Source organism: Ascaphus truei, chromosome 16 (assembly GCF_040206685.1).
Source record: "Ascaphus truei isolate aAscTru1 chromosome 16, aAscTru1.hap1, whole genome shotgun sequence".
In the NCBI taxonomy this organism is placed as follows: domain Eukaryota; kingdom Metazoa; phylum Chordata; class Amphibia; order Anura; family Ascaphidae; genus Ascaphus; species Ascaphus truei.
Window position 1 is genome coordinate 23841554 of NC_134498.1, and position 12307 is coordinate 23853860.

The following is a 12307-nucleotide window of genomic DNA, read 5'->3' on the forward strand; positions in this document are numbered from 1 at the left end:
CCTGTAACTGCATAACTGTCCTGTAACTTTGAGTTTTAGGTTTGAAATTGAAAACCATAATGTGGTTTTGCTGCATGTTTTATTGAATTATGCAACACATCCTATGCAAGTGAAACGTTCCAAATTCCCCAGAGTTTATGATGTTGCATACAACAAGGTAATAACTAGAGATGCAAATCTTCCAAAATCTGTAGCCTGGATTATCTCGCATTTTCAACAAAATCCGTTTTGTTGTAAAATCCGCTAACAGATTTGGTCAGGTTTTAATCCGCGTGCATTCATCACAAACAGCCATCGGATACAACGTATGGGTGGATTTGAAGAATTCAATCTGTGGATTCTGCAATCTGTTGGCAGTTTCTTAAGAATCCGTGATTGCAGAATCCGTGGATTGGAGTCTACAAATCCGTCCACGGTTGTGGAATCCGCAGAGTGTATTGGTAATAATAATAAAAAAATCCACAAAACACGAATCCCCCTTTGGGATTGAATCGCTGAAATCTGTGGAACCGGCTGATCTGCTGTGGATCCAAATGGAACCAGTCGATCCGTTGTGCATCCAAATTCACCAAAATAATTCGCCCATCTCTAACAATTACATTATGAAGCATATGCATAATTTCCAAACCTATTAGAACCTACAGTGTGTTCAACTGCCCTTTACCTAATCAAATGTACTTTTACAATAGAAGAACTCGAGTGTGGTGGAGGGGGGGGGGGGGCTGTATACATTTAAAAACAATAGATTTGGGAGGAGTGGCTCAGTGAGTAAAGACACTGGTTAAATTCCCGGTGTCGGCTCCTTGTGACCTTGGCCAAGTCTCTTTATCTCCCTGTGCCTCAGGCACCAACAAATAGATTGTAAGCTCTACGGGGCAGGGACCTGTGTCTGCAAAATGTCTCTGTAAAGCGCTACGTAAAAATAGCAGCGCTATACAAGAACATATTATTATTTATTATTATTTGTATCTCATTTTAACTTGTAGTTACAGCATTAACATATTCGTGAATATCACACTCTACACTCAATCAGCCTATTAGCAGACTCGTTAAATAATTGTCCATTTGGTTTTGCTTTTATTGACCCGTAAATTCATGGACAAATCCCACTCTTTAATATACACATACCTGCTAGCAGTGGTGAGCACGTAGAAAATACTACAGGTAGGAGGCATACACATTTACAATGGACTGTGACTGTTGGCTGCATTGTAAGGGCCAAGTTTCCAAAGACTTCAGGATTTGTTTTTTTAAACTTTCTTTTTTTATTTCAGTGTTTTATACATGGGGTTCAGAAAGAAAGAAAACCCGGGGGGTTGGGTCAGTATAAAGCAGAATCACATTATACAGTAGGTATGGTTTGTACTTATGTTCTTAAATGTACCCATAAACCATTTACTTCCTCATATTGACCTTATTTCTTTATGCATTTGTGCGCAAGGTCTTCCCGAGCTCCATTAGTCTATGTTGGACAGGATGTGGCCAAGACGGGGATTTATTCCCGAGCTCCACTAGCCTATGTTGGAGAGGATGTGGCCAAGTGGGGGATATATCCCATATTTGGTGGCTCTGTCGCAAGATCCAGAAATACTAGAAAATGGTTGGCAAATTGATCGAGGAGATAATAGAAGTTCCCCTTCCAATGGATCCAGTGATCTTTTTATTAGCCAGGCCGGTTGGAAATACCAATCATTCAACTCATAAATTGATCTCACATATACTTACGGCTAAGTGGAAAAATCATAATCCTCCCTCGAATATGGGGGTTAAGCGAGTCAATGAAATTATGATAATGGATAAATACACAGCCTTTCTGACAGCTTTTTAGATGCACGGAATTCAGAACAGACCTCTTCAGATGAGCCTTTCCGAAGTCAAATCTCTGCGGAACTTCCAACTCCAACTTTGGGAGCTACAACTAGTTCATGAAACTATTAAAAATGTGTTAACAGAAAGCAACATGTCTATATAATGTTCACAACAATGCAAGGCATTATTACTCTTCTCTATGATCAATGTCAATTCTACAAAGATACAATACAATGTGAATAATGGTTTAATTCACATTGTCCTAAATTACAATGTGCAGCGGCAAATACAGGCACAACAGAATATCATACCATAAATACTGCAGATTATTTATTTTAACCCCTGCACAATTCAGGACAGAGTCTATGAGGTCTTTATTGCTCATGTATTGCAACATACAGTATGTGTGTAACAATGCATTGCATAACAACCTACAGAGAGTCAAGTTCTCATTATAACCATTAAGCAATAATTCCTTTAGAAACTGGATTTACCTGACGATTAATGTCCTGGCTGGAGGATATAACCCAATCGAGGAATTAATCACCATGTAATGCCTTGTTCTAAATGGATTATCACTGCTGCAGGCTGCATTTATTTTAGTCTTTATTTGAATGTTTTTAGGAGTATTTTTGTAAAACCTGCAGTCATGCAAATCTACCCTACAACATTCCCTCTAATAGGGAAAAAGATCTCCCTAAAAAACCACAAGCCACGGGCATTTTGTCTCCATCTGAAAAGCAGTTTTTCATTTGCATTGCTCTACTTTGACGAGCAATTACAAAAAAGTGCTTTATAGCCATTGACATAAGTCATGACTTGAGGGGATCCGGCGTTTCAGTTAACAGCTTCTATTCTCCCTTCTCTGAAGCGTCCTCAAATCCGCTGTCCTTTAATTTCAAGCAACAACAATTTGGGAATGCCGCTAAAATAAGCCGCAAATGGTCCATGCTCACTGCATCCAGTGCTCACAGCGCATCCAGTGCTCACAGCGCATCCAGTGCTCACAGCGCATCCAGTGCTCACAGCGCATCCAGTGCTCACAGCTCTTCCAGTCCTGCCTTCGCTTGAAAGCATCTTTGAATTTGCTTCCGTTGTTCCAGATGACAAATTCAAAGACGCTTTACTAAGTAGATGGTAATCAGTGGTGAGGAGAGATGACGCCCAAGCAGATCCGAGCTTCTTTCAGCAGCTGTCTGTGAATAATCAGTAAACCATTTTTGCATTTAATGGTCAACATGGTTAAAAGTCACAAACTTCAAAGATGCTTTTCAGATGAATGAGAGAGAGCGCCGGAGAAGCCACTGCTGCTGCTCATGATTCTCTGCTGCCACTTTTCATAGCAGAGGCACGGTGGAGGAATCCTTTTTGTGATCGGGTCTCAAAGACTTTTACAGGCATTCTCGTGCCATTAACCGCTCAAATAAAGGCAAGTCGGCCATCTTCTCATTAGCCTGTAATGCTGTTTATGCAACGAAACACTTCAGTTTTTATCCAGGATAAGAATATCGATGAAACATAGACTTGCGCTGCATGTCCGTTTAATTCATTGTAACTGTTACTGACTTCTTTGAGCAATAACTCCTACTTATTATAGCTTGGGCCTGCTATCTATGTGACTGCTCAAAGTAAGATGTCTGTCATTTCTTTGTCAAAAACCACATCAATGTTGCTGACCACAGTAATATATATTGACTAACTGGATTAGCATTCTGGCACATTTCAAGTGTTTAAAGTATTAACCATTTTGTGCCTAAGTTAACTCCTTTTCTGGCAGATAAAGCAGTACTATACTGCTACTATAAAGTAGGTCAAACTATTGTTTATTCACGATTGCATGCTGTAGCAAACCTCAGAAGGTCTCACCCTTTTTAACGTTAATAAACCGGCTGTGCTACTATGTAATTGCTATTTTAGCAAGTGTTAACTTCTCAACAGATAACAAAATAAATTGCTATCATTCTATACCGAGTTCCAATATTCCTATTAACAGAGGCTTTCGCAAGTCCAATAGACATTAATTTCCAGATGAAAATGAAGCCAGTATGTATTCCAGGATGAAAAATCTCATTTAAAGCCAGCCCACACTAAATAACTTGCAGTGCTATTATTGCATCTGACTTGGTTCATGTGGAACTGTCAGGGACTAATTTTCCCAATCCCTGTATTGACAGCAGAGTGCTTGATGGTTTACTGAATTAGTACCACATCCCATTATGGTTAGGGGGAATTACTTTAATAACTGAAATTGATACCAGGTTATACAGTAGTAGAAAAGCCTTGACATATTAAATCCAATAAGTAGCTACCGTGAAACTGGTCTAAAATCAAAACACGTCATCCAAAGAAATAGCCATGGGGTTAAATAGTTTAAGAGGTGTGAATACCATTTAGCCAAGTTTAGAAGATGGAACTTTTTATTAATCTGTAAATTCTATTTTGTTTAGAAAAATAAACATGGTGTGAGTGTAGTTATTTCATCTTCAGAGATATATGTATAGTAGAGGCAAACACTTCCTTACCATAATGGTATTTCAGTACATTTTATAATGCAGATCCCATTGGTACAATGATGTGTCCCGGATATCTTTTAACAACTACCATGTATCATACTGTGAAGCATTTCAAAGCAGCAGCCCGACCCACAATGCAAAAATGTACGACTTCCCAATACCGCACTTATATTTTGCCACTGCTTGTAGAAGTCGAATAAACATCTCATGTCTAGTCCTCAGCTGCAATTCTATCTATGTTAAGATGCATCAAAATGAATTAGGGAATTGATTTCCTAAATGCCTTTTGTAAGTGTTTTGTACGGTTCTGCTTTATAGCCCCAGTGATACCATCATCTGATGCAGTGGCATGCCAATGGCCAGTGGACAAAACAAGTCACATGTGGCTATGCAGCGGTGCTGAAACACTACAAATATAATATGGCAAACCTTAGTGAATGAAGTCTTATAAGGTTAAGCTTTAAATCTGCACAATAGAGAAGAAAAACATTATATAAGGAAAACAATTACAGTAATTGTCAAAGGTCTACTGTATGCACTCTATTGTTGTAAAAAAAAATAACCTCAGAAGCAGATGTGACTGCTGTCTTCATATGTTCGATTGATTTGTTTTACAGTGACATTTCATGTTTTGAGCTTAGAAGCTATAATACCTTTACCACTGTACAAACATGAAAGAGTAATAGAACTTGGCGTGGAGGAAACATGTATTAGAATCGTTGCCCTGTTCTTAATGACATTCTACAGTACCTTTATTACTATGCTATTTCCATCACTTGCTAGTACTGTATATATATGTATATATATATATATATATATATATATATATATATATATATATATATATATATATATATATATATTATATAATCAGATCATTTCTCATTAAGCTGTTCAAATGATAGAACATATGAAGACGTTTCCCCAAGGATGGCTCTGAATTACACACACATACACACACTTCTTTACTCAAAGGAACGTGCTAATGAGGAAAGCAAATTTGAAGGCAACTCAATGTGTTTTATAATCAAGTGTTATGCCAGGAACAAGCTGTATGACATATTTAACACATGACCTGACCAGTTTAGAAAGGCTATTTTAACTCATTAAGTGCTAGATGGGACTAATACAGATTTCTTTGACTTAGCTGTGCATTTTCTACTGGTTACAATAAAGAATCTGCAATGTATAAGTCAAGATTTGTTTCGAGTTTAAGACCACTCAATTTGCATTGAGAAAGTGATATGTTTTCCCTACATCAATTGCCTGCCTGTTCTAGGCAAAACCAAGACTGATGCAATGCAAATCAAATTCAGAGCAGATTGCATTGAATGTATTAGAACAGTACTTTACTGTTAGGTAAAATGCCAGCTTTATGATACCGTTTTGTGAATATTAACATCAGAGATGCACTCATGAAAACCTTCTTTATAGAGGTCCAAGGGCCAACTAAACTAAAAAGATAAGAAAATTGAAATGGCATCAATTTATTACTAGCACAGGTCTATCCTAAATTAGCAGACTAACTAAAATGGTTTCTCTTTTTGCTGTTATTCTAATGTAATCCTTAATTTGTATCTCTAGTCTTAACCTGACATTACGAACAAGTTATCTGGAGCCACTACGCTAAGGAGAGTGTTTTTTGCATGCCAAATCTTGCCGATAACCATGTTTCTGTTCATTCCTACCACAACATTATGTAAGCATGGAAAAACTTTTCCAGTGCATTAAGATGCAAGCTTCTAAAATCTACAGGAACGGTAATAACCCAAATCCTTCATTTAGATTTGTGCTACAGACAGCAAATGCCACCATTGTCAGTCCTGGTTTGAAAATTCATACTCTACTAATCCGGCTCTTATTTATTCGCTGCATAACACATTACAGACAATTACAAGGGCAGTTTAAATCCTTGGACAGAGGAGCTTTTGAAGGAGCGAAAAGCAAGCAAAAGCTTTTATGGCTTCTGGCAAATTATTCTACTAATTCGGAGACCATAATTGAAAAAGTCTGCCTTTAAAACTATTGTCTATTATTCTTTACACAATTGGGCGATAAGAACTGAAATCTCCCAACATATCACAAAAGAATATTTAAATCCCAAATGCCACCATAAAACATACTGATCCAGATGACAAAACTGGATTTGCATCTACTATGAATGCTTTTTGTTTTACCTCTCACACAAACAGGGTTATGAGCTCTACAGTATGTCCTCATGATCAGCTAACAGTTGTGTTTATAAATTACTGCAGAAAGACAGGAGCACTATGCTCTATGCACAAGACCTTTAGAGGGACGATTTTAAACAGACTGCATTAAGCCTTGTTCATGAACTTCTTTATTACTCTGGTCTATGTAGAATACAAATTCACTACAAAGTTCAGATCTTTGATCTCTCTTATTGCAGAAGCTGAGGTATAAAACCAATTTCACTGAGCAGGCAGTACTACGCCGCATATAAATTATCCGTCAGCCATGGAAAGTCTTCTTAAGACTTCATTTAAAGAACCAATTTTTGGTAGCAAAATGCAGTCTTGATTATGAGGTGTAGAAAATGAAACCGATCATTTAAAAATGGAAAATGTGTCTGTGAATCATGTTGCATGTCTTTCACTGAATTTGCAAGTATATTCAGAGAACAGAACACAGGTTGAGCCTTTTGAGGCCAAAATTCCTACCAAAATGCTACTGAGCATTCACAAAGGATAACTAGCACAATGTATTGTAGCAGGACCTGCAGTCAGTATTTAACAACTGGTCATTTTTCTCCGTAGTGGAAGCAACCTCCCTAGAATTTCCATTATTTATGTCATTTTTACATACTACCTTGTTGGAAATTGACAATATCTGGGGAATTCATCAAAAGTCTTTACTCCCATTTTCAAATGGTGCAAAGACGCCTGTACATGTTTGAATCAAAAATACAGTATTTAGTTAATTTTAATGAGAAAAAAGTGATGTACATGGAAAAACTGCTATTTTAATACTTGAGAAATGCAGATCAATCTTTCAATTCTGCTGTGTTTTGTAATGACAATTTATTTTCCAGGAGCGATTCTATTCCCTATTTTTATAATATGCAACATGTACTATTGTAAAATGAATAAAGTTCACAACATACAGAGAATACAAACGTGTCATATGACAATCAGGGGTAGTTTCAGTGTTATTTTGGAGCACCAATCCTTTTACCTTTACGGTTCTACATTACCATGAAAGATGTATCATTTTCTGAGTCTATTTCTCCTAATCATGGTAATGTAAAGCCTTACTCAAGATTGATGCAGCGTATTGGTCCTGCATTATGTACTATCCAAGTGGCTGTGGCAAACGTTTTATTCTTAGATTGATTTTACCTGGACACTAGTTGTGTGTTGAATATATCTACAGCACAGACATTAATCAATATCACCCTGCAGAGGATGGAAAGGCGAGTCATATCTAAACTGTTTTACTGCTGTCAAGAAAAAAAAAAGTTTGCTTCCTTTTGGTTGCAGTGTATACACTAATGCTTACATCTGATAGTGTGTTCAATCTTCTCACCATTCTGCAGATTGCTCACATGTTGGTGTAAAAAAGACTCATTTTTTTGGCAGTGCACTCGTTCCTTATTGTAGAGGGTTTCTTGCTTTCCTGTGGCTCAACATAATAAAACAGTGTTGGTGCTCAAAGAATGATCTCAATGAAACCAGTCTATTCAGTCAAATATACATCAAACTGTTAGGCTTCATAAGAGACTCGTGTGTCATTTTTTAAACTTACTGTACTAGATAAATTACAGTTCCAACATACAGCAGGTGCTCATTAAAATGTAACCCTCTCACTATCTGGACTCCATTTAATGGTAAATATGTTTCATGATATCTCTATTTTTATGAAGTAGTGTATATATATATATATATATATATATATATATATATAAATAAATATATATATATATATATATATACACACACACACACAGACACACAGACACACACATACACACACACTGGCAAAAAGCAGGGTTGCAGACCTGTCTAAGACGTGAATGTGCGCACAAGTAATATTTGTATATGATTTATGTAAAAAAAATATATACTGTATACACACAGAATATGACACTATTGTAAAATAATGCAAGATAATGCTGTTTAATGAGATATATACATTTCATATAGTCTTGAACTCTGAGCACTCCATGCTGATCTGATCTGCACAGGTCTTTTCAGTGCAATGTAAGTGCATTGGTAAAAGGATCCATGCTTGGAGATAATGGGAATCCTTCTTTTTCTACTAGTTGCTTTACAGCATAATCTTAATCTACAATGAGCTTTTGTTTCTCCAAAAGCTAGGAAGGGGGGATCAGTGCCTGTGCTATAGCCTTGAACCTCTTGGTTCTCCCAAGAAGTCAGTGCTTCTGCCAAGAGATCCTGTTTGGTCAGTCTATTCTTCAACTGCAGCCCATCACTGCAATCTCACTGATCATCATTCATTTCCCATCACGCCTAAAATCTGCTCAAACTCTGTGCCTCTAACCTATCTTTTTATACATGGCTACAACGGTATGATAAAAAAAATGGCTAAAACATAAGTTGTCATTTCTCTTACCCCACTGTTTATTTAAACTCAATTGTTAAAAGATGTAAGTGTATACACGAATGCAAGTATTATAGTCAACTGATAGATCCTATCTTTGAGATTAGGATACCCTGGGTGATATTTGCATACGATCCACAGATGAATGCCTTCGGGTAAAATGATTACATGATAACCCTACACGTCTGCGATTTGGGGCAGTGGAGGGAGGCATCAACCTCAGAGCTACCACAACATCTTCAACCACCATCCATCCTTGCAACATCCAAGTTGCATTTGGCAGGGAATCAGAACATATGTGTGGGACTAGGCAAAACCCTGAATCGAAGTCCCCTCAATGGCAGGGAACTTGCATTTGCATCTGAAGGCATTTTCTAACAATGAACACTTTCATCTGACTTGACTATCTTGCGCCTGGAATCCTAATGGCAGAAATGAGTGATTGGATATACTCTATGCCTAAGCTTTACTCTATGCATTGAGAGCTGAGTACGTGTGTTTGCCTCTCCTTACCTTTAATTCCAGTATGGTATCAATTGTGGTGTTGTCCTGCTGCAGTACTTCTTCAGCATTATCTAGAGTCAGGATGGTTGTCCCAAAATGCTTAGAAGTTGAACCCATTCAAAGCAACCCCTTGATCCCAAAGCAGCTTCTTCATTCCATGCAAGGTCTGCAGTAACCCAAGCTGGATCCCTGCAGTGACCAAGGAGATGTGACCAAGTGTGTGGGGGATCCAAACTTTTGGACGAGTCTCTTTGCAATGGTCTGTATCTGGATTGTTCGTGATGCAATCCCACACTGCAGAGGCTGGAGCACTCCAAGCGCAAAGTCCAGTAACAAGTTGGAGATGTCAAGCCTGCTCACTGATCCTACTGTATGGTAGTCCAGGGATCAGTCCTTTGGAAGAGAGATGGAAGGATCAAAGTGATCTGGGGAGAAGATAAGAGCATGGAGACAGGATCCTTGGTGCTGGGCAGTGTGAGGAGCTGGGATGCTGGTGCTGCAGTGACAGGGCTGAGGAGAAGAAGAAGGAGGAGGAGGAGACCTCGGAGTGTGTGAAACCACTGAACGGCTCAGCCCTGCTGTCTGAACTCCGCTTTGGTCCTGCCAGCCTGATTCCTCTCTCACTGACATCACACGATGAGGTGTGGCTTAGCATGCAAATAACAGAACGTTAGCTTGGTATTTTTTTCTCTCTCTCTTGCTCTTAAAGAGGTACCTGGCTGTGTGCTTCCATCAGCCCACTTATTACAGGGAATCAGGACTGCAGCAGCTCTGCCCCTAGAGTCCCTACTGCTGGAATGTTTTTTTCTTTGTCCTAACAGTATGTTATATGGGATATATATTATATATATATATTATCAAATGTGTGTGTGTGTATACACACACACACATTTTTTTTTATAAAATGCACACTTGCCCATACATGCTACATAGTCTATTGGAGTGTATACTGCTTTTTGTGTGTATATGTATGTATTTGTGTGTGTATATATGAATATATATATATATATATATATATATATATATATATATATATATGTATGTATGTATGTATGTATGTATGTATGTATGTATGTATATATATATATATATATATATGTATGTATATATATGTATGTGTATATATGTATGTATATATATGTATGTGTATATATGTATGTATATATATATATATGTGTATATATGTATGTATATATATTTATATATATATATATATATATATTGTGTGTGTGTATTTATATATACATACATACATACACACAGACACACACAGACACACACACACAGACACACACAGACACACACACACACACTTTAGAAAAGTGATCAGTTTGAAGTAAATAGGTAATTGATTGCCTAAGTGCAGGGCAGAGTTGTTTGCATGACATATAGTGATTTAGTTGGCCAATAGGAAGCTGCCCTGCTGCTGCCCAGAGCTCTGTGCATTGTGGCTGCTGTGCCAGATGGATCTTACACAGGGGTCTGGGAGGTGTACAAGCGGCATGGCAGCAGCACGGAGCCTGGCTGCCTCCCACAAAGCCCAAGGGGGAGCAGCTTCTTAAAATAGAGCAATTATTCCTAACACGGGGGACTCCTGTGCGGTTAAATGCTGCAACGCCAAGTGCGAGCTTTACCGACTTAACCCCTTCACTGGCACTGCAAAGTGACAGGGGGGCTGCGGGTCTGCACATTATACACATGACATGATTATCCTGTGACTGTGTGATTATTTGTCTGTGTCCCATGTCTTAGGCTATCACAGGCTGTCACACACAACAAGTATACAGGGCATCAGGACAACATCACAGGCAGGCACACACAACAAGTAAACGGGGGATCAGGACAACATCACACACACACACACACACACACACACACACACAGGACATCAGCACAACATCACAGAAAGGAACACACATACACACACACACACACAATCATAGGGCACCAGGACAATATGACAGGCAGGCACGCCGCACACACAATCACACACTCACACAGACACAGGGCAGATGTATAATGTATCCCAGGAAGAGAGGAGCTGCTGCTGCTGCCGCTGCCTGGATAGGGATGGAGGCTGCAGCTGCCTCTTGCCTGCAGTTTACCCCGCAGTTGCAGTGTTTAAAGCCCCTGTGAATCCCCGCCCTCCCCTCCCACATCAGCCTCTGTGTGAGCAGCTGCAGCACCGGGGGAACCCATTGCATGGAGCTCAACCACGCAGGGGACAAGGGAATGCAGCTTTAAATACTATTACACCCACATGAGCAGCAGGGGGCACCCATCTTCACTCCAGAAAAGGGGAAGGGGGGTCAGCAATTTGGGAGATGTGACCCCAGGACCCTCTAATTCCTCCAGCCTATGCTTCACTGTCTCCCCCGGCAATGAAGTGGTTACCCGTCTTATTCCTGACATGTTTGTCCAGAAAGAGTTAACCAGGAGATTCGTGATACATTGTAACTAGAGGATTCTTGTCTCCAGCACCCGATCTGTTGACTTGTATGTTTGTGCTGCTGACCCTCCCATCTGTAACAGCCTCCCCTGTACAGTCAGCCAACGAGACGGGCTGCAGATTGCACCGCATCCATGCCTGTCTCTCCAGCCTTCCCTGGGTCTCTCTCCATCCGTTTAATCTCTTTGCTTCCCTGCAGTTTTATTACATTTGAGGTATTCACTGATTATTCTGAAAGTCCCATTTCCAGGCGGGGTTCCCAGCTGCATTATTGCCAGCAGCGCTGGTCCTGCTCATGCCTGTAACAACTCCCTGTGGGTGTCACTTACTTATATGTTAAGAGATATGTAGAATTGACCGTATATAGGGACAATGAGTAGTTGGACTATGTCTCCATGCCAGTGTTACATTAATTCCTTAGATCCAGAAGTAATCCCACCTCTCTCAGATT

At 39.2% G+C, this 12307-nt stretch overlaps 1 protein-coding gene across 3 annotated transcripts in view; it reads right to left on the minus strand.

Moving 5' to 3' along the window:
- Positions 1-10075, minus strand: part of LOC142467315 (protocadherin-11 X-linked-like) — a 1193920-nt gene extending 1183845 nt beyond the window's left edge. For 2 of the 3 annotated variants that reach the window (XM_075572839.1, XM_075572838.1), the window contains exon 1: positions 9417-10044. The gene's annotated coding sequence lies outside the window, so the exon portion shown is untranslated. Of the gene's footprint in view, positions 1-9416 lie in introns of all 3 variants that reach the window. The other variant, XM_075572837.1, reaches the window with a different exon arrangement.
- Positions 10076-12307: the final 2232 nt, after the last annotated feature.